Genomic DNA, 23,721 nt, shown 5'->3' on the forward strand with positions numbered 1-23,721 from the left:
CACTGCAAAATAGTTGTACTTTAGAGAATCTAAATTATAGGAGCATGACGAACCTTGGAATGTATGCATTTTCTCCCCCATTATTTGAGCTTGTTTTGTCCACATGTAGACCCTGAAAAAATGTCACAAAGGAGTGCCAGTGGCACAGGAAATGTTCTCAGGGTGCGTGAAAGTGAGAGCTGGTGCACTGATGAGATGAAGAGGGGTGGGGGTGGGGGCATAAATAGAGTTGTTTATGAGTTTATTCTGAGCTCCATTACCCCCATTACAGATGAGTATCTGCTCTCCACCCTCTTCTAAACGCTGAGGATGCAGGTGGCCCACTGAGGAAAGCACCTATTAATTTCTCCCTGTCCATCCACCGATTTCTCTGCCCATTTATTCATCAGCTCATCTGATGACAATCTACCCTGTCCATTCCTCTTTCTGCCTGTCCTCCATCTGTCAGATAATCACTCCATCAACACATCCATCTGGGTACCACTCCAACTTTTCATCTACCATCATTTATCTGCACATCATTCATCTGTTTGTCTATCACCTCTCTATCCATCCACCCATACACATTTCTTTTTCCCATCACTTTCCACTGGTTCCATCAAAGACAGTTTGAAATGTCACAAATAAATACAATGGACCTACCAAAGGGACAAACAGAAAACAGTGGATCAATAGATAGTGAGAGAAGTAATCACTTTTGGAATTGGATAGTGCTGTGGACATGCAAAATACTACAGTATGGAAGAACACTTAAAAACACTGACAGAAAACAATCTACCAACACTCTTTGATCACCAGGAGTTGCTAGCCTTTGACATCAGTTTCCAGCTTATAGATCCTGAAACTGAAATTGAATACTGGTCAAAGATTATTCTCCCATGACATGTATTCTCAGGCAGTGGTTGTGTCTAAACTGTCGCAATGTAGAGAGCCTACGAATTAAAGGGGTAGATACTGTATGTCTTCCAATATCCCAAAGCAGCTTTTCTCTGTTATGCTGATGATACTCAGATATATGTGCCTCTTAAGAGGTCTGACTAGAGTATAAAGCCACTCCTTGATTGTTTAGGTGACATTCAAACCTGGATGTCTCTGAATTTTCTTAATTTTAATTTAAAAAAAAACTGAAGTCATGATTTTTGGTGGCACTTATGAAACCGCCATTATCAATCTTGATTGGTTGGCAAGGTACAACAAGACAGTTGCGAACAACTTGGGGATAAAAATGGATAAAGAACTTAAATTTGAAAGCCAGATTAAAGCAGTGGTGAAATCTAGCTTTTTCCAGTTGCGGCAGTGGCAAAAATTAAGCCAATTTTAGGGAAAAAAGATTTTTTGTGTTGCCTTTATGACCACTCGGCTGGATTACTGTAAAGGACTTTATGTGGGGGTTAGTGGGTCCTCCATTGCCCACCTTCAACTGGTCCAGAATGCTGCTGCTTGTCTTTTAACTGGAACAAAAAAGTACAAGCACATCTCACTGATTTTAGCATCACTGCACTGGCTGCCCATACATTTAGGATTCATTTTAAAATCATTTTATTTGCTTTTAAAGCCATAAATGGCCTCGCCCCACCTTACCTCTCTGAGCTACTTCACCCATACACGTCCAGCCGCTCTCTCGGGTCAGCTGACCAGCTGCTCCTTATACAGCCTAAAGTCAGGCTGAAGCTCAGAGGGGAACGTGCATTCTCGTTTTCAGCTCCTAAATTATGGAATGGGCTCCCACTGCACATCAGGCAGGCTTCTTCACTGGCTCATTTTAAAACTCTTCTTAAAACCCACCTCTTTTCACTAGCGTTTGACACCTTTTAGAGTGTTTTGTGTATTACTTCACATTATTTTAATTGTTTTTATCTGATTTTATTTCTGCTTTTAACTTATTTTAAATTGTTTTATTGGACTTCTATTTTGATTTTTTATTTAACTGCATTATGTTCATGGTTTTATGGCCTGTCTGTTCTGTTTTTTATCCAGTTGCTGTGCAGCACTTTGGAAACCTTGTGTTTATTTAAATTGTGCTTTATAAATAAAGTGGATTGGATTGGATAAATGATAAAACGTATTAAAGTTATTTATATTGAAGATTGTTGTCAAAGAATGATAGAATGATGAGGAATGAATGGTCTGCAAAATCCTTTTTGTTCAGCCTCACCTTCAAACATAAGACTGGTTTGTTTTTGGATGTCTCTCATCTGGAGCCATAACTGCTCAAATTAATGGTGCTGCTGGATGCACCATTAACACTTAGTGTTTCGGAGCTTATTCTGTGCTCAGTCCCTTCAGTAATGTCACGTGTATAATGATGTCAAATACAGTTACACATTAAACACCTCCGTTTGCGTCTTTGTGTTACTTTTTTCTTCACTTTCTTGTTGTTTTTTGGTTAATTGTAGGAATGAAAAACCGTGTCTGAAAAACATAAATTAGATTCTTCAGAAAGTGCAACTGATATTTAAAAAAAACTCTTCAAGCTAGTTTCCAGGGAACCACTAATAACCATTGGGGATCTGCTTGACCTCATCCTGTAGGTAAAGCAACAGAATATAATATTCGCTGTTACATTTACTATTTGTCAAATTTGTCACTGATGTTTGATGTTCTACAAAGGTGAAACTCAATGGTAATTCTACGAGGAGGAGAAGCACAAGTAGAGGAGCAAATGTGCATATGGTCCTCTGACCATATGCAGGCCAATCATTAGTTCATTAGTAAGCAGCAGACAATCATCATTTCATCAACTTGTGCTGCACCCCTGCCCCTTCTTAATTTTATTTATGCCTCTGTCCTTTTTCTGTGTCCTCCTTTATATCTTTTCCTTTTTGAGCTTTCTTCTCCACTTGTTTGGCAGCACAGGACAACCCCATTGTGTGAGATTATCTATGTACATGTGACTACTACAGGTGTGAGTGTTAATATTTTGGGTGGATGTCTGTGCTGCCCCCTCAGGGTCGATCTAATGCATCCTGATGGCACCAGAGGAGAGTGTGGTGTCCAGCAGCGCTGCTGTTATGGGATAATGGAGGTTGTGTCACTCATTTCTCTCATTATAGGTCTGCATCACTGGATTTCTGTCTCACATAAATGCACACCTGTCACCATTCTTGTTTGTCATACACAAACACACACACACACACACACACACACACACACATACACATACAATGCACCTGTAATCTATCTCTCTTCGTCACTCACTCACTTCCTCATTGGCTTAAACCAGCTCTGACAGTGTTGGCCTCACTCACACACACCTTGTCTCAGGGGCAAACCACATTATGAAACAATTACCCTCGTAATTGACAGTTAATTAATTTAAAGTCAATTTGACCTTCCTAGGCTAACCTTGAGTTTGTGAGCCATGCTAGTGGAGACATGCAGAACTGGGCCAGTGATGGGATGGAGGGAAATGGGACACTTATGCCGGCTTATCTCTTCGCCAGCGGAGAAATCACTGCCATTATCTCCTTGTGGAGAGAGACTGCAGAACTGTGAGATATGATTGTGCAGTTGTGACCTGTCAGTGGGTGTAACATTTCACTTTATCAGAGAATTACAAGGTTGCTTTGCTGATTTGATCATTTAGGTGTTAATTAGCCTCACACTGAAAAACTTTGCAAAGCTTTGGTTTTCACTCTCTCTGGAAACCGTGTGTGTGTGTGTGTGTGTGTGTGTGTGTGTGTGTGTGTGTGTGTGTGTGTGTGTGTGTGTGTGTGTGTGTGTGTGTCTTATCTTGTCTCAATGTCTTTACAGTCGAAGGTGCACCTACCAGAGAGCTTACTTATTAATTCAGTTGTTTTTTCTTTGACTTTATCCTCTCTCGGGTCTTTGGCTGTAGAAGAAGTTCTGGAAAAATCCTACATACATTAAACACAGACCAAGGTAAGAGAAAATTTGCTGATTAATGTACTTAGTGATAGAAAAGGATATGATAGCAAGTAAAAGCAGCAGAAATTCTTTTTTCTGCATGGTCCCAAAAAAAAAAGAAGCTCAGACATCCAGGAGAGGTTAAAGGTAAAGCCACTGCTCCTCTGAATCAGATGGAACCAGCTGAGATGGCTCGGGCATCTTGTCAGTACGACCTGGGCACCTTCTTAGAGAGGTGTGGTCCATCTGGGAACAGACCCAGAAGGAGACCAGAGGCCTGCACCATAAAGCTTGATTAACCTAGTCGGGCTTCCTCTTACTTATCTGGCTTCACTTACCGAGACATCTGCCCTCCGGATTTTTGGTACCATAAAGCTGGCTATCAACTCACTAATTCAATTCAGGCCTGTCCACTCTAGATCTGTGCGCGCTCACATAAAAAGGGCGGAGGTTGTTGCATGCGACCAATCGCAAACATGCAACAAACCGGCCGTGCCGCATATTTCACCTTGGAGGAACTAAGATTAATAAATAATAAATACGAGAAATACAAATCAATAATCCAGGCAAAAAGCAACACAGTTGCAGCTGCCAAACAGCGCAAGGATCGCTGGCACAAAATCACCGACTGTGTCAATGCGGAAGTTAGTGCCATTATAATATTACTTCCCCACTATGACTGCACTTTTATATCTGACTACAGTAACATTTGCGTGTTCCATAAATGTATGTGTGTACAACATTTTTCGTTATGGTATGTGGTTGTAGCCCCCGCCACTTTATGAATAGCTCTACATACTGTGTTCTTCCCGAGGTTTTCGGCATCGCCGACAGAATATATAAAAGTACCTATGAATGAATGAATGAATGAATCCATGATTTACTCAAACAAATAATTGATTAATGGCCTTTTATCTTTGGCTCGCTTGTAACCCATTCAACAAGGGATTTAAGGACATCATAATAATTACGAACATCACTAAGAAATATATTAACTGTGGCAAAGAACCTCAGTGCAATGCACACTGTGTGCGGGACAGTCTGATGTAAGGCTCCATCAGCTGACAGATGTAATGTAACCCCTCTCCCCAAAACCTGTACTTTTCATACAGTGATTGTTCAGGCAATTTGAACGGATTACAGCGATCTATAAATATTCTCTCGCGCCTAAGCGCTCTTCGCACAAGCTGTGCATCAAGATCCACCGGGTTCTCATAAAACGGACAGCCCATTTTCCAAGAGAACTGATTGGTCAGTAGGTGGGGCTGTTATACCTGCTGAGCTCTTATCCTGAACTTGTCCTACTCCAGAGCAGGTTAGGTGTTCAGCATAGGTTACCGTGACAAACGTAGCCTGATAGAAAGTCAGCCACCTTCATGGTACCGAAAAGCCAGGGTTAAGCCTGAAGTTGTCTAGCTAATCCGTAATCCAGCTACAGGCCTCAGGACTCACAGGAATGAATATATCTCTCGGTTGGCCTGGGATGCGCCTGTGGATCCCTACATTTAGCTAACTGGTGAGGAGCAATGGGCAGCATGGTGGTGCAGTGTGTAGTGCTGTCGTCTCACAGCAAGAAGGTTTCAAGTTTGATTCCTTTCTGTGCAGAGTTTCTATGTTCACCCCATGTTCGTGCGGAGTTCTCTCCAGGTTATCCGGCTTCCTCCCACTTTCAAAAGCATGCAAGTTAGTTGATTTGATCACTATAAATTGTCCATAGCCAAAGACAAGATGTTTATGGATGTCTTGTCTACAAAAAATGGATGGATGGATGGATGGATGGATGGATGGATGGATGGATGGATGTAAGGAGCATGTCCTCCTGAATGTACACTGATATCAGCGCTAAAACTCTGTTTTTAAAATAATATCCAGTCGATGTCAGATAATAATAGAGTTGCACAATAAAATATTAGGGCGGTTCCGGGTTAGAGTCCCGCTCTGGGCAGATTTTGCATGCACTCCCCGTGTCTGCGTGAGTTCTCGTGAGCTCTCCGGCTTCCTCCCACCTCCAAAGCATGTGCTTCAGGTTGATTGACTGGTCCCATATTACCCATAGGAGTGAGTGTGTGTGTGCGTGCGTTGTTATCTGTCTTTGTGTGTGGCTCCGCGGCGCACTGGTGTCGTGTCCAGAGTGTCCCCCACATCACACTCTATGCCAGCTTGGCTAGGCTGCAGTTCCTCGTGACCCACTGTGGCGGATACAGCGGAAGAAAATGGATGGACAAATAAAATATTGTTTACAAGCAGAGATTTTGTGTTATCATAATATAACTTGTTCATGTTTATGATTGTTTTAGGCCTTTGTAGGCAATGCTGCAAGTTGATCAGCTCTATCGCTTTATGGTGAGATTGAATGTGAAGAATTTTGAGGTGTGACAGATATTCAGTTCACCTGAGTACTAGACATCCCCATCTGCTTGGTTTAATCCGTAGAAACTTGCTATTTTGAATTTCCAGAGCCTTACATTACATCATCAGTGATGTTATCAGACGTGCATGCTGCTTCTGTGACATCTTAAAATCTGATGGGCATGAACTTTTAACCAACGCATGGGTGCACATCCCCACTTTTTCCCTAATAGTGCAATGTGTTGAACAGAAAATCTGCGTCCCTCATGAACAACATGAGTTACTTCAAATGCTGTTGGTCACCTGTGATATGAAAACCACCAGCACACAACTGTTCATCTTGTTGTATGTGGGAATAAAATTCTAATGAAGCACGCTCACAGTACTCGATGTCCACTTGCACTAGCTTGTGTTTTTCTTTTAACCAGGTAGCATCGAACTCTATTGTTGGGTAAAAAAGCTTCTTAGCATATAACTAAGAATTCTAGAATCACACACTTGGTCCTAATCCACCAAATTATGTTCTGACATATTTATAAAATTAAAAAGTTTCACTTTAACCTACCTTCCTCCCAAACACTCAGTAGAAGAACATCAGAACTGACCGCAACACGAGGTCCCAATTTGGATTTAGCTCCTTTCTTCACCACTGCTAACGCAGTTTTTGTATCAAAATCTATGGTGTGCTGGATAAATTTGTCTCCACTTTGTGTTGCTTTGACAAGACAGAGCTCTGGCTTCATGGCCGACTGAATTTGTGTGATTAAAGATGACAAGCAAAACCATCTGCTTGTCACATCCATCTGTCATCACCAGCATTCGCCATGAGCCGTACATCACTCAAAAACAACAGTGAGTCATGGAGAGAGGCAGAAGAAACAAGAGGGAGGGGTTCCGTACCCCTGCCTCAGAGACGGAAGGGGGGAAGGATGAGGGTGATGAGTGGAGGTGGACCTGGAGAGACCAGGAGGTGTGAGTGGAAGTATTGTTTGGAGATGAGAGGGAAGAAAAGCAGAAGCTGAATGGACATGAAGTTCTTTTCATCTCTGAGTCTGGGGATCCATAGAAAGTAACCCACCAGCTGCCAGCCAATCAGGACCAAGCTGACAGTCCCTCCAGGAAGAAGCAATGTTGCTCTTGAAATAACTTACGGAAATTCTACCAATGTTCATAATATTCTGCACAACCTTACAGTTTTGTTCATATCACTTTGACCCATTATTACAGTTTCATCATGTAACTTCCTGAAGGGACTGATAAAGCGTTTCATCTACTGTTCAGCAGCCACAAAGGTAGCAGTTAAAGTTACTGTTACAATTAAACACTTTTTTAGGCCTCAGATTATAATTCACATAATAAAAAAGTGTCATATTATCTAATATTTCTAATGACCAGGAGAGTTTGAACACAGCTATTAGTCAATAGTTTTAGTGTTTGCTGTTCGTTTTGATACACTGGTCTGGCAGTGATGTTGAGCTGAATGCACATTTAGTTGGATCCTGTCACATTAGTTTGTTTTTCATGTTCATGTTTTGTTTTCCTTTACTTATGAAGTGGTCCTGGTACATTTTTTAGCAATCGCAATCGGTTGAGAAGCTCTCCCCTACTTGTCATACTTGCTTCTGTACTATTGTATGTTTATAAGAAATACATGATGCAAGTAAACTCCTCATACTCCTGTCACAACAAAAGTAAAGACTTCCTGTTTGCAGACCCAAAACCGACCACATTATGAGGAAAACAATTCTGTATTTTTAATATTCGAATGGCTTGCATAGTCCATCCAAACTTTCGTTTTTGTATTTACACACATCATCGCTACTTATGGGGATCAGTTTTCTTCAGAGGCCTCCGTCCCAGTACCCTCGTCTGCCGAGAGAGAACTGTCCCCCTCCGAGACTGAGCTGACGTCATCCCCTTCAGATGCAGATGCCCCAGATGCAGGAGGAGACTGAGTGTTGGCGATGGGACCCCCTAGTTCCGAGATGCTGTTGGAAGGCTGGTCGGGGTGCAGTCGTTGAAACTCCTTGATGAGTCTTGCATCCAGGATCTGACGGGCCGGGACCCATGACCGTTGTTCTGGACTGTACCCCTCCCAGCCAATGACGTATTGTAGGCCTCTCCCACGGCGACAAGAGCGCAGCAGGCGGTGCAGTGTGTAAGCAGGGGCCCTGTCTATGAAGGAGGAGGCGGAGGTGGCTGGGAGGCAGGTTGCAGAGGACTCTCCAGGAATGGCTTGATCCTGGAGACATGGAAGGTCTGATAAATTTGCATGGTGCGGGGCAACTTGAGCCGAACAGCCACAGGGTTTACTACCTTCTCGATGGGGAACGGCCCAATAAACTTGGGGGCCAATTTCTTTGACTCCACACTCAGAGGAAGGTCTCGGGTTGACAGCCACACTTTCTGTCCCACCTGGTAGGGGGAGCCTGGGAGCGACGGAGGTTGGTGGCCGTCATGTACCGGTCAGTGGCTCGTAGGAGAACCTGTGTCCAGGTCCGGCGGCAACAGCGAATGAAGGCCTCCACAGAGGGGCACACAGTCTCTTTCTCCTGCGCAGGAAACAGGGGAGATTGGTAGCCATAGGCGAACTGAAATGGTGATAGGCCGGTGGCAGAGCTGATGAGGGTATTGTGGGCGTATTCCACCCACAGCAGTAGAGCGGACCAGGAGGCAGGGTGCTTCGAAGCCATGCAGCGGAGCTCCGTCTCCATCTCCTGGTTCATCCTCTCGGACTGGCCGTTGGATTGAGGATGAAACCATCCACAGGCTGGTGGAGGCTCCCAGGAGGCGGCAGAATTTTCTCCAGAAAGCAGAGGTGAACTGGGGGCCTCGGTCTGAGACCACGCCAGATGGGAGGCCGTGGAGCCGGAACACTGCTGCAGGACCAGTTCAGCTGTTTCTTTGGCTGAGGGGAGCTTGGCCAGCGGCATTAAATGAGCCATCTTGGTGAACCGGTCCACTACTGTCAGGATAGTGGTGTTAACTACTGACAGTGGCATCCTGATGACGAAGTGTAAGGAGATGTGGGACCAGGGTCGGTGGGGCACAGGCAGAGGGTGCAGGTGCCCGGCGGGAGACCGGCGCGGAGCCTTGTTCTGATTGCAGACTGGGCATGCGTTCAGAAAGTCTCTGATGTCATCATCCATGGAGGCCCACCAGAACCGCCGCTGCAGAACCACCTTGGTGCGGAGTATTCTGGAATGACAGGTGAGTCGAGAAGTGTGGGCCCACTGCAGAACCTCAGACCTTAGCTGCTGGGGAATGAATAGGCGGTCTTGGGGGCAGGAGCTGGGCCCCGACTGGTCCTCCAATGCAGCTCTCACCTGCTCCTCCACCTCCCAGGTGAGAGCTGCCGCCAGATGAGAAGCGGGAAGGATGTCAGGACTTGGAGGGGCCCTCCTCCCCGACCATGAATTGTCGGGACAGGGCGTCAGGTTTTACGTTGCAGGGGTCTGGCCGGTAGGAGAGGGTAAAACTGAATCTGGCGAAGAACACAGCCCACCAGGCCTGACGGGAGTTCAGTCTCTTAGCTGAGTGGATGTACTCCAGATTCTTGTGGTCAGTCCAGACGAGGAAGGGGGTCTTGGTTCCCTCCAACCAGTGGCGCCACTCCTCCAGAGCCAGCTTCACCGCCAATAGTTCTCGGTTCTCGACGTCATAATTCATCTCCGCTGGGGACAGACGCCTGGAGAAGAAGGCACAAGGGTGTAGTTTCTGGTCCTTGGCAGAATGCTGAGAGAGCATGGCCCCTACCCCAACATCAGAGGCGTCGACTTCCATGACGAACTGGTCAGGGAGCAGGAGAATGGGGGCCGAGGTGAAATGCCCTTTCAGGAGCTGAAACGCCTCCTTGGCGGCAAAAGTCCAGTGAAAAGGGACCTTGGAGGAGGTGAGGGCGGTGAGAGGTGCTGCCACCATGCTGTAACCCCGGATGAACCTCCTGTAGAAGTTGGCGAATCCCAAAAAGCGCTGCAACTGCTTGCGAGAGTCAGGGAAAGGCCGGGAGGTGACGGCTGAGACCTTTGCGGGGTCCATCTCCATGTGGTCCCGGCCAATGATGTAACCCAGGAAGGAGACACAGGAGGCATGGAACTCACACTTCTCGGCCTTGACAAACAGGGAGCTCTCTAGCAGGCGTTGCAGCACCGTCTGGACGTGGAGAATATGTTCCTGCTTGGACCAGGAGAAGATCAGGATATCATCTAGGTACACAAACACGAACTTGTTTAGCATGTCTCTCAGCACATTGTTGATGAGGGCTTGGAACACAGCCGGGGCATTGATGAGCCCAAACAGCATCACCAGATATTCATAATGTCCTGTAGGGGTGTTGAAGGCCGTCTTCCACTCATCCCCCTCTCGGATTCGCACCAGATGGTAGGCGTTGCAGGGATCCAGCTTGGTGTAGACAGTGGCTCCTTGGAGCAGCTCGAAAGCTGAGGTGATTAGGGGGAGAGGATAGCAGTTCTTCACCATTATGTCGTTCAGACCTTGGTAGTCGATAGGTTCAGAAGGGAGGACAGGAGTGGCTAGGACCCTATGTGAACGGGCAGAAGGCCGGTGATCACCTCTCTCACAGTGTTCTTCCCTCCTCCTCGCCTGTATCCGCCTGTCCAGCCTCGTAGTCAGCTCAATGAGTCCGTCCAGGGAATTGGGGAGGTCGAACGGAACCAGCTTATCCTTCATGTAAGGAGCCAGCCCGTTTAGGAAGGCGTCACATTGGGCAGCAGCATTCCAGTCACTGAGACGAGCCCGGGTTCTGAAGTCTATGGCGTAATCAGAAACTGTCCGATCCCCCTGCCTCTGACTCATGAGTCCCCCTGCTGCATCAGGACCCAGGGAAAAGGGTCCGAACACCTTGCGAAGTTCCCCAGAGAAGGCTTGGAATGTGGTGCAGGCAGGCATGCCTCTCTCCCACTCTGCCGTCCCCCACAGACATGCTCTACCAGTGAGGTGATTGATGGCTAAGGCGACTCTAGCCCCCTCTGTGGCGAAGGTATGGGATTGCAGGGCAAACAGGATTGAGCAGTTTGTTAAAAAAGGATTGCAACCCTCAGGATCCCCATCGTAGCGCTCTGGCGCCCCCACCCGGGACTCAGATGTGGAGCTTGATGCTGGCCCAGGGGTGGGAACAGGAGGGGATGGAACTGGGACAGAAGCAGCGTGTTGCGCCATGGAAGCTGCCATCTGCTGTACTTGGGCGGCTAGCGAGGTTATCGCTCGTTCCAGGGATGACGCTGACTGACGAGCCTCCGCTGCGTTGGGGGCTAACAGAGCCTCATGCTGCTGAAGCATTCCCTCCACCCGGGCTAGGCGAGACTGGGGGGAAGAGGTGTCTGCTGGGTCCATTTCTGGCCAGATTGTACTGAAACGGGTGTGGTTTGGACCCAAATGCAGTACACAGGCGCACAGGAACAGTTGGTAATGACCTTTATTATCACCAAGAGGACGTTCTGGAGAGCCGGCTGCACGTGCTGTGAGGCCAATGAGGAGTGAGCTGAAGAGAGGTCGGAGACGGGGGGGGCGGGGGTCGTAGCCGGGTGAGCAGTCAGCGAAGACAGAGGCACCTTTGGGGAGCAGGCAGGAGTGGAGACGAGGCCAGGCGGAGGAGTCAAAACCAGACGAGCAGGCAGATACCAGAGACGCTGAGGCAGAGCACAAGGTCAGGGACAGAAGGCAGTTGAGTTTACCGGGAGGCGTACGAGGATGGCAAGTCAGGGACAGGCAGAGTCGACACCGGGAGATCAGACAGGGAATGAACGCTGGAAAGTCTCGCATGACGCTGAAGAACAATCTGGCAAGGAGTGAAGGTGCTGGAGAGACTACAGTATATGCAGGCCTGATTGCAGTGATCTGCAGCAGGTGAGCAGAGTGGGCTGGTGCAGTAGGCGTGGCCGGCAGGTAGAGTGGAGCAGAGGGAGGGAGAGTGGAAAGATACTGCAGCGGTTTGACAGGAGGGGAATGAATGGCAGGGACTGTGACAGACAGACTATTATTAGTTATCGTCTGTCACGCCAAGGAGAATTTTTGTCATGCAGAATAAGTTTATAGAGCATTTTGTGTAATGATAGGATTGACAGACCTGTGAAAACAGATAAAATTTTATTATCATCAAGAATTTTTTATTTTATTTTATAGGATTTTCCTTGAATAGCCACTTTAGATGTATGGAAATGATTTTAACAGTTTGAATCAATCTAAAAAAACAGAACCGAAATTAATTGCCAACAAATACAATTTTCATTGCTGAGAAAGATTTCCTGGAAATATTCTTAATTAAATGAAACCAACTTTTCATTACTTTTTTTTCTAAAGAGTTTACATTATTAGTAGAAACGAGTGGACTGTGGACAGAGTCACACAGAGAAATCAAGAAATATTGAGAATTGAGCAATTTACTTTTTTGGAATTTAAGAGAAATGTGGAATTAAAAAAAAAGGTTTTGCTGAGCATTGCTCCATGGTCATGCCGGATTTTTTTTATAAGCTTTGTCACAACTATGTGACATAAGGTTATGCAGAATCTCCAGAGAAAACGTGTTTGAGCCAGAGGGTGTCTTGTTTTCCAGTCCAAATCTTCTTGCTCTTCATATCTTTGTCTATTATTTTTCTCGGTTTGGTTATTTAACCCTTCCTCTGTTCCTCTTTTCTTTTTCAATCCTCTCACCTCAACAACGTCCTCTCCTCCTGAGATAAAAACACAGTCAGCAAAGAGGCCTTTAGGACTTTGTGAGAAAGCCAGACCTCATCATTCATCTTCCCATCCTGCCCCCGTTCTTCCCCTCACCCATCTCTCTCCCCCCTCCTCCAGAGTTACTGTCTGCTTTTAGGCTTCTCCTCCTCCCTTTTTTCTCTCCCCCAGCCACGCTCTCTCCCTCTTTCATTCCATCCCTCCCACCAACCCTCTCCAGAAAGATTATCGATTTAGCGTAGGCTGTGATTGAGTCTCACTGGGTGTAATGTGGGCCCTAAGGTGTCTTCTGAATGGAGAGCATCATGAGTTATGGACTAACTATAGTCAGTCTTCCACAACACCTGGATCATAGTCACACACACACACACACGCACGCACGCACGCACGCACGCACACACACACACACACACACACACACACACACACACACACACAAACATGATCTGATGCTCACAACAATTTCACTGTGTCATTTTATTTCCTCTTGTGTTTTTGCTTGCACCAGTATTCAAAGATTCAATTGCGCTGTGACCTCCGACATTGTTTCTTCATCTCCATTGCATTAAAGGTGCATCACACACTCTTGTCTAATATTACATAGATGATAAAAGACACTGCCACAAAGGTGCATGGTGTAATTCATCTACAAGACAATAGACTCACAGTGTCAGTGGTCCGGGGAAAAAAAGCTTTTCACACCCAAAATAGGAGGGAATAACAATTGTTGGAGAAGAACTAGCTTAGATTAATATCCTCTCATTCATTACCACACTTAGTAACAGCTGTAAGTCTGTAGTATTACTATTTTTATTGCAGACCTGTGACTGGATCATCAGATCTACCACTCATTGAAGTTTGACTATGATCTAGGTCGAACTTCAATGAGTGGTAGATCTTATGGAGATGTTATCATGTCATTTTTAGTGAGGACATCGTAGGTAAATCCTTCCACTGGCTCTCCCCTGCAGTGCAACTGAATCCTGTAAAACAACAGAAGCTCCACATCAAGTTACACTTTACCTTGATTCTACAACAATCATCCAAAAGTGTTCATAACATTGTGAGCAAATTTATTAGTAAAACTAAACTGGTAAAAAAAATAGTTATGTCCTTGAGAAAGTCTTTGTTCTGTTTAGGCGGTGATGGGCCCAGCAGCAGAATATTACTGTGTAAGATGGAAGTTAAAAGTTAGTGAAACATTCACACAGACAAACTAATGTCTGTAAGAAGCAATCTCATTAGAACCAAACCAGAGAAGCCTTTTGATAGTGAGTGTGATTAACAAGCTCTGGGTATCTTTGAAAGCATGAACTACCACACACACACACACACACACACACACACACACACACACACACACACACACACACACACACACACACAATACACACACACACATACACACACACACACACACACACACACACACACACACACACAACACGCCAAACTACCTTGAACTCCGAATGTATTATTGATCAGAGTTTGAGAGCACATTATGAGTCTGCATAATTGATTAAAAGGCTTTTATTTTAGCACCAGCCAATCTGCTGATCTTTCTAAATGCTCGCTAGCTTTTTTCTATTCATTAACCACCCCCCCCCCCCTCTGTACACCTTCCCTCCTTGAGCATCCTCTATGCCCCAAAAACAAGATACTCATTGCGATTCGTAATCCTGTTAGGATTGGCCCCAGAGTCGGCCTCTGCTTAGCAAATAAATAATGGTAATGATGATGATCCCTCTTCTTGTCACCGGGGCTCTCCCTTGGGGGGCCTATAGTGCAGGTGGAGGGAGCCTCTCCTGGCCTAATTGGTTCCAACCCTCCAGTCTTATCTCCAGCCTTACCCCCCTCTTTTCTCTCTCTGTCTCTCTCTCTCTCTCTCTCTGGGCCTTTCTACAAACTTGTCTTCCTCTTTGCGTGTGTGTGTGCATGTGTGTGTGTGTGTGTGTGTATGTGTATGTGTATGTATGCGTGTGTGTGTGTGTGTGTGTGTGTGTGTGTGTGTGTGTGTGTGTGTGATCACCGTCTTTAATTTATTCTCACACAAGCATGAAATCACATGTGCACCCTCTGTATGTCTGCCATGGTCTCCTACTGCGCTCACAACCGGATGGAGAGACAAGCTGAAAACACATAGACGTCCATGTATTGTACTGTGGTAACGGCTGCCAGTTTCTCGCCATCATCTTCTCCTGTGGTCTCCCTCTGGCAGCCGGTGCATATAAAGAGCTCCGTTTGTTTAATGGTGCTAGACAGGAAGCCGTTTCCATCTCTTTACCCATCTGCCTTGTCCAGAAGTCTGACCCCTGCCCTGCTACCAGCTTATCTCAAACCATTACCACACCTCATTGCTTTCTCACTCAAAAACGAACACCATTCTGCAGCACACACATTGTAAATTTATTTTTAAGGTGTGAGCAATTGAGATTAATACATGTACAAATCAGATGATATTACTTAATTTTAGCGCCACAGTGAAAAATGGAAACAAAAGGAGTGTTACTCTGCAGTGCTTATTTAAAAAAACATTTCGGGACTTTAATTTAACAGTTCAGAGCTTCTGGTAGGAAATACAGGATTTGATACACATTCATGCTACTGCACATAAATCTGGTCCTGAAGCTTTGTAAAGTTTTTGTTGAAACGTTTTGTTGCTTTGCTTTGCTTTGAGGACTGGAAGAAGAAGCAGCTTTACCAATGACCTGTGGAAGAGACTTTCTGAAACATATCTCTAAAAATCAATACCATCTCTGCTAGGCAAAGAGGATCTCTAATATAGTTTTATGTCATTATTTCTTCTCACACATTGCAGCATTTCTCAGCAGCCAGTGCAGGAAAGATGGATTTTTTCTTTGACTGGATAGTAAATGTGATTGTGAACATTGTGGGTCAGGGAGCTGATGCAGAGCCTGCACTTTTAAAGAGGGGTGTGTCGCTTTCTGCACGCTCACAACTGCAATCTGACAGTAAAGTTGCATCACTTTTAAAGACTGTAATGCTTTACAACTGTGCCGAATATTACATCACACACTTGAAATATTGAGAGTAAAAAAAACTGGGCGTGGACATAAATCCCACTGTTTGCATGTAACACCTCAGAGTCACATATTAAATAAACCTGTTGATCGAGATGATTATCCATTACATGTCAGCACTGGATTGTAAATATAATTTTCATACAATAATACATGTGATTTACTCTGACTGCAGAGTTCCAATGAATGTGTCCACCTCTCACACCCCTGGTAAATCACATTAGTCAGTGTGTGACGCTTTAACATGAGCAATCTCCACGTCCGCTTCAGCTGGTGTTCATAACGAACCCTCACCTGATCCCTCTGGTGTGTTCGAGTGATTCAGTCCCGATCGGCGGTGCGCTCTGCGCTGCTTCTGATACAACACTGACCTCTGCTGGACAAATCTACAATTACATGGTAAGGGCGGCTCCCTGCGGCGCAGCGCAATTCAACACACTCTCATTTGATAAAACATGCGTTGGTTTTACACTTTATAATTAATTTCATGAATTTATGATCCTATCATATCCAGTCACATTTCTAAAGTGCCTTTAGGGGCCCCCATTTTATTTATTTAGTTTGCTTCACCTATAAATTTATAATCTGTCCTCATCAGTAAGGACTTTAATCCGTAGTGGGGGCATCTGTGACTCTGGGCATATCTTTTCCAGTTCCCATTCCTTCAACTGCTTTTCATTGCATGCTGCTGCTTTGACAAGCATTAGAAGAACACAAGGTACACCTATTTAAAATCGCGTTGAAATATTTGTCTACTGTCCTGAAATCTTACTGATGAAAATACATTGCTTTGGAGATTTTTAGTCTGTCAATATATCTTGGGCATTGTGAAAACTGCTCCACTTGTAACATTTTCTATTGATTTATTTATGTGTAAACTGTTTCTATATTCTGAGTAAGTAAAAATTTTAAACTTTACCTACAGTTAAAGTAACTTGTGCTCTCTATGTGGTGTTTCCCATAAAGATAAAATTGGTTTGAGTTGAAGAGATTCACTGTCACAGTACCATACCATCACTACTTCCATGCCCTTCCGCTCTTATGCCCACACACACATACACACAAACACACACACAAAAACTCTCACAGTTATAAAACCATCCACACGGAGGAATCCACAAACATTTTGCAACCCTCTTCCCTCCTGCCTGTCTAGAGTGGCAGGGTCAGGGGGTCATTGATGACAACATGGCAGCTGTCCCCGGGTCCAGAGCACCATTGAGGCGAGGCTGTTTTCCCAGGAGAAGTGACCCGTGCCAGAAGCGGGCTCCGTCATCCAATCAGAGAGCTGATGAATCTGGCAGCGCCACCAGCTCATGCCACACTGCTCCTTTCCTCTTGACTGTCAACAGAGGAGGAAGGAGGTGTGATCAGGTGAGTCATCATCAGCCTGTGGACGTGGACAGTAAGTGGATGAGAAGGAGGAAACCAGACCAGCAGAAACAGAGTGGAGAGAAGAGATAAAATCATTCCCATCAAAAGGACACAAACTGAAGAAAGGACTGATTATATGACTAAAAATCAAAGGTGAGAAGAAAAGGTAAAGAAAAAGAAATGTTCGGAAAAAGACAAAGTAAACAGGTGTTTGTGTTGTGTTACTCAGGACAGTTACTCAGGACAGTTTTGATGTCATTCCCTGCATTCCTGATGGTTGAGCTGCTCCTTTACTCCCCACAATGTTCCCACTGGGTAATTATACTGCCATCAGGGTAGCTACCGAAAATACCCTTGCATCCCTTTCAAGTTAGAAACACCACCGCCTCATTTCTATCTCTCATTTGTCCCCTTGTATTAGTTGAAATTAAAGTTTACTTCCCTTCACTGTAAATGACATCAAACAAGAATGAATTGAAATTTTTTTTGTAGTTTCACTTGTTACCCTGACACTGCCCATGCAGTATAATATAATGATGCAAACGTTTTTCATCCAAGATGTCTCATTTCTCACAGGTGTCATGAAGGTACTGATGTGTGTGTGTGTGTGTGTGTGTGTGTGTGTGTGTGTGTGTGTGTGTGTGTGTGTGTATATATATATATATATATTGTATTGCAGTTGCTTTACCGCACTGTTGCCACAAAGAGGGAGCTAAGCCGAGAGGCAAAGCTCTCCATCTACCGTTCAATCTTCGTTCCTACCCTCACCTATGGTCATGACCAAAAGATCGCGGATACAAGCGGCTGAAATGGGCTTTCTCAGGCGGATAGCTGGTGTCTCCCTTAGAGATAAGGTGAGAAACACTGCTGTTCGCGAGGGTCTCAGAGTAGAGCCGCTGCTCATTCGTGTGGAAAGGAGTCAGTTGAGGTGGTTTGGGCATCTGGTGCGGATGCCTCCGGGACGCCTCCCTAGGGAGGTGTTTCTGGCACGTCCAGCTGGGAGGAGACCTCGGGGCAGACCCAGGACCAGGTGGAGGGATTATATCTCATCACTGGCCTGGGAACGCCTTGGGATCCCCCAGTCCGAGCTGGTGGATGTGGCCGGGGAAAGGGAAGTTTGGGGCTCCCTGTTGAAGCTGCTGCCCCCGCGACCCGACTACGGATAAGCAGTGGAAGATGGATGGATGGATATATATATATATATATATATATATATATATATATATATATATATATATATATATATATATATATATATATATATATATATATATATATATATATATATATATATATATATATATATATATATATATATATATATATTTTAAAAAAAAGTCCCTCTCACCCTTGTGGGGTGGTATCTGTGTGTCATCCTCAAGCTCGGGTCCTCTACCAGAGGCCTGGGAGTCTGAGGGTTCTGCGCAGTATCTTAGCTGTTCCTAGGACTGCGCTCTTCTGGACTGAGGCTTCAGATGTTGTTCCAGGAATCTGCTGGAGCCACTCTTCCAGTTTGGGGGTCACTGCCCCAAGTGCTCCTACTACCACGGGGACCACATTAACCTTAACCTTCCACATCTGTTCCAGCTGTTCTTTCAACCCTTGATATTTCTCAATCTTTTCGTGTTCCTTCTTCCTGATGTTGGCATCAGCCGGAATCACCATATCTATCACCACTGCTCTCTTCTGCTCTTTGTCCATCACCACAATGTCCGGTTTGTTAGCCAGTAGCTGTTTGTCGGTCTGGAAGCTGAAGTCCCACAGGATCTTAGCCTTGCCATTCTCAACCACCTTCGGTGGTATGTCCCATTGGGATTTGGGTACTTCTAGTCCATACCGGGTACAGATGTTCCTGTACACTATCACAGCTACTTGGTTGTGCCTTTCCATGTATGCTGAGCTGGCGAGCATCTTACACCCTGCTACCACATGCTGGACTGACTCTGGGGCTTCTTTACATAGCCTGCACCTTGGGTCAGATCTACTGTGGTAGATGTTGGCCTCTATTGCCCTTGTACTTAGGGCCTGTTCTTGTGCTGCCATGATCAGTGCCTCTGTGCTGTCTGTCAGTCCAGCTTTATTCAGCCATTGGTAGGTATACGGCTTTAGTTGTCATCACGAAATTCGTTCTTAAATACACCTTCTGATGCAACCTGAACACATCATTAGTCAAAGTCAAAGTCAAAGTCAGCTTTATTGTCAAATGTACCATATATGCATGACATACAGCACAGATGAAATTGCAGTCCCCTCTGACTCACGGTAGACAGTACAACAGGCAGTACAACACAGACAGTACAACAGACAGAACAACACAGGTAGTACAACACAGGACAACACAGGCAGTACAACACAGGCAGGACACACAGGCAGGACAACATAGGCAGTACAACACAGGCAGGACAACACAGGCAGTACAACACAGGCAGTGCAACAAGCAGTACTACACATCCCGTTTCTGTCCCAGCAGCTGTTTGGTGAAGCCAAAGGGGTTGGCTATGAATGAAGCACGCTTCCTGGATTTCTCTTTCCGTCGCCTTCGGTGGTATTCAGTTCAGTGCAGGGTCATCAGCCTTTTCCTCAAGATAGCCCGCAGCTCTGCCAAGGTGTTGCTCATCACTGGATGCCTTGTGCTGCTTCTTGAGGGACTTCAGTTCCTGTCAGATTTTGTGGATCTTCACTGCCCGTTGGTTCATGGCATAAGATGTCCGAGCTGCTCTCTTCTCCTCCGCACCAAAACACTCTTGGGCCAGACTAATGATGGTAGTCATTGCCTACAGCCTTCGATCCACCTCTCCCTTTGCAAATACAGTGGTACCTCAACTTACAAATGTCTCTACATATGAAATGTTCTACTTACGAAACACCTCAACAGGAAAAAATTGCCTCTAGTTACAAAAGAAATTTCGAGTTACAAAAGGTAAAAATACAGTATGAGCTGCTACCCTAAAGGTTCCTGAACGCAACATTCTTATAGCTGCTCTGCCATTGGCTATTACCTAGCAGCCTGGCATCCTATTGGCTAAGAGGGACCTCTGTGTGTAGCTAGAGATAGATAGATAGATAGATAGATAGATAGATAGATAGATAGATAGATAGATAGATAGATAGATAGATAGATAGATAGATAGATAGATAGATAGATAGATAGATAGATAGATATATACTTTAATGATCCTAAGGGAAATTCAGGTGACATCTGCTCGCAAGAGGTACAATAAATACAATAAATACACACATGACAGAAAGTATAAGTAACATTATATACATGCTGTTACATAATTATAACAACAGGACAAAGAATAGCCTAAAATAAAAGGAAGGAAGCATAGGCACATGGGAGAAGAAGAGAAGAAAGAGCATTGGATGTAGATGAAGTGTGATGAGTAACACGTGGATGAACCGAGCTGTGAACTGATTAAGGACCCCCACAAAGTGTCCCACAGTGCATCCACAGTGCGTCCCAGGCCCCCCACGTCTATCCCTTCTCACCCAACCTTGATGACCCTGCGGCTTCAGACCCCCTCCTCCTGAGAGAGTGGTTGTGCCCTCTGATGGCACGAGGCACAAAGGAGGTCCTGAGTCTCTCAGTGGAGGAGCTTGGTGACAGCAGTCTGCCACTGAAGGAGCTCCTCTGCTGGGTGATGGTGGTGTACAGGGGGTGGGTGGTGTTACCCAGGATCGACCTAAACCTGGACATAGTCCTCCTCTCTAGGACAGTCTGTATCGAGTCCAGATCCTGACCGATCACAGAGCTAGCCCTCCGGATGAGCCTGTGGAGTCTCTCTGTGTCCCGTTTCCTGGCACCACCACCCCAACACACAATGGCGTGAAACAGCACACTGGACACAATGGACTGGTAGAACAGTCTGAGCAGATTAGAGCTGACGTTGAAGGAGGCCAGCCTCCTCAAGAAGTACAACCTGCTCTGACCCTTCTTATATACACAGTCCAGGTTGTGCGACCAGTCCAGTCTACTGTCCAGCTGCAGCCCCAGGTACTTATAAGTCCCCACTACCTCCACTTCCTTACCCCCGATAACTACTGGCTATGGGGAGGGTGGTGCCCGCCGGAAATCCAGCACCATCTCCTTGGTTTTGGAGATGTTCAGCTGAAGCTCGTTCCGCTGACACCACCCCACAAAGTCCGTCACCACTCTCCTGTACTCCCTCTCATCACCCCCCCTGATACATGCCACAATTGCAGTGTCATCAGAGAACTTCTGCATGTGGCACGTACCCGAGTTGTGTTGGAAGTCCGTTGTGTAGAGGGTGAAGAGAAGGGGGGAGAGTACCATTCCCTGCGGGGCCCCGGTGCTGCTGGTCACCACTGATGACAGACAGTTCCCCATACGGACGTACTGTGGTCTGTCTGTTAGATAGTCCGTGATCCAGCTCACGAGGTAAGGATCCACAGCCATGGATGACAGTTTCTCCCGCAGGAGCCGGGGCTGGATGGTGTTGAAGGCGCTCGAGAAGTCGAAAAAGAGCACCCTCACTGCACAACTCCCGACATCCAGGTAGGAGAGGGCCCGGTGGAGGAGGTACAGGACTGCATCATCAGCCCCAACTTGTGGCCGGTAGGCGAACTGGAGAGGGTCCATCGCGCCCTGCACCAGGGGACGCATGAGCTCCAGGACCAGTCGCTGTAGGGTCTTCATCACGTGCGACGTGAGAGCGACTGGTCGATAGTCGTTGAGCTCAGTGGGGCGTCTCCGTTTGGGTACAGGGACGATGCAGGATGTCTTCCACAAGGACGGGACCCTCCCCAGCCGGAGACTGAGGTCGAAGACCTGGTGTAGGGGTCCGCCCAGTTCGGCAGCACAGGCCTTGAGGAGTCTAGGGGGGACCTGGTCTGGTCCGGCCGCCTTCCTTGGGCGAAGCCTCCGCAACGCAGACGTCACCTGTTCCACGGTGATGGCCGTGAGTGGGGGCGTGGCACGTTGATCCCTCCGGCCGGGGGGTCCGGCAGTTGGGGTGGGGGAAAGATCTGGGTTTGGGCTGAAGTAAGGGGGCGAGGTGGACGGAGAGGGAGAGGGGGAGGCAGATGAGCCGGACGGAGAGGGGGAGAAGGAGGTAGGTGGAGTCAGATCAGATGGGCCGGGGGAACTCAGGGGACAGGCGCATGGAGTGATGGGGGAGCTGAACCGATTAAAAAAGCTGTTAAGTTCGTCAGCTCTCTCCACGTTCCCCTCCGCTGTACCGCGGCCCTCTCCATAGCTGATAATCCATAGAGATAATACAAACAAAGCAAGAGATAATAGAAAAGCGTGAAAAAAGGAAGCATTTGGTTGATCTCGCCAAAGAATATGGCCATAATGTATCTACAATCACCACGTTATTAAAACAAAAGGAAGTTTAAGGAGTTTAAGGCATCGAGTGGGTGCTTGGAGAAGTTCAAAAGGAGGACTGAAATTCACTGCAGGTCGGCATGGTGAGGCAAGAGCGCATGAACCAAAGAGGGCAAAAACAAAGAGGACAGCAGTTAAAAGGTAAATGACCATCATTTTTATTCATTCTATTATTATTCTATTCTTTCTTTTTTTACATTATGCACAACTCTCTTTTATTGTGTAATAATCTAATTGTAACATGTATTTGTTTTTTGATGCATTTTTATGCTTTATAAAACATTTATATCTGAATTTTGGGGGGCTTGGAACGGATTAGGGCATTTGCATGGAAAACGCATCTCTACTTACAAAATTTTCCAATCCAATCCAATCCAATCTTTATTTGTTGAGCACTTTACCACAACCTTAGTCGACCAAAGTGCTGTACAGGCGAATAAATAAAAAAGAACAAACATTATAGATAAAGACAAAATGGCTCAAATATTATAAGAAAAAATTAATCCATTAAAAACATAAAATATGGATAAAAACAAAAGCATATAATCAGAGCAATAAAAAGTAAGATAAAATAAGATAAGACAAAATAAAATCCGGTGTCTATCTAGATGTTAAAAGCCAAGGAGAAGAGGTAGGTCTTCACACGAGATTTAAAAACAGACAGAAAAGAGGCCTGTCTGATTTGCTGAGGCAGATTATTCCACAATTTAGGTGCCACAACAGCAAAGGCACAGTCCCCTTCTACTTACGAAACTTCTTCCAGAACCAATTAATTTCGTAAGTAGAGGTTCCACTGTGCTTCAAGCACCTTGTCGACATCCTTGTCAAACTGCTACCAAACTGCCATCTTGCAGTTTGAACCTTGATTTGATTTGAACCTTTGCCAATGGTGAAGTTGGGAGAATAGGCAATGCCACGTGGAAGCTCTGGGCTCTGTGGGGTTCTTCCCAGCCCGGCTCCTCCTGCGTCTCACCAGATGTACGCTCTGTGCATTGTGACACATTCTCCTCCACCAGACACTTAATCTTGCTCTGGTGAATTTGAAAC

Source organism: Antennarius striatus, chromosome 5 (genome assembly GCF_040054535.1).
Source record: "Antennarius striatus isolate MH-2024 chromosome 5, ASM4005453v1, whole genome shotgun sequence".
In the NCBI taxonomy this organism is placed as follows: domain Eukaryota; kingdom Metazoa; phylum Chordata; class Actinopteri; order Lophiiformes; family Antennariidae; genus Antennarius; species Antennarius striatus.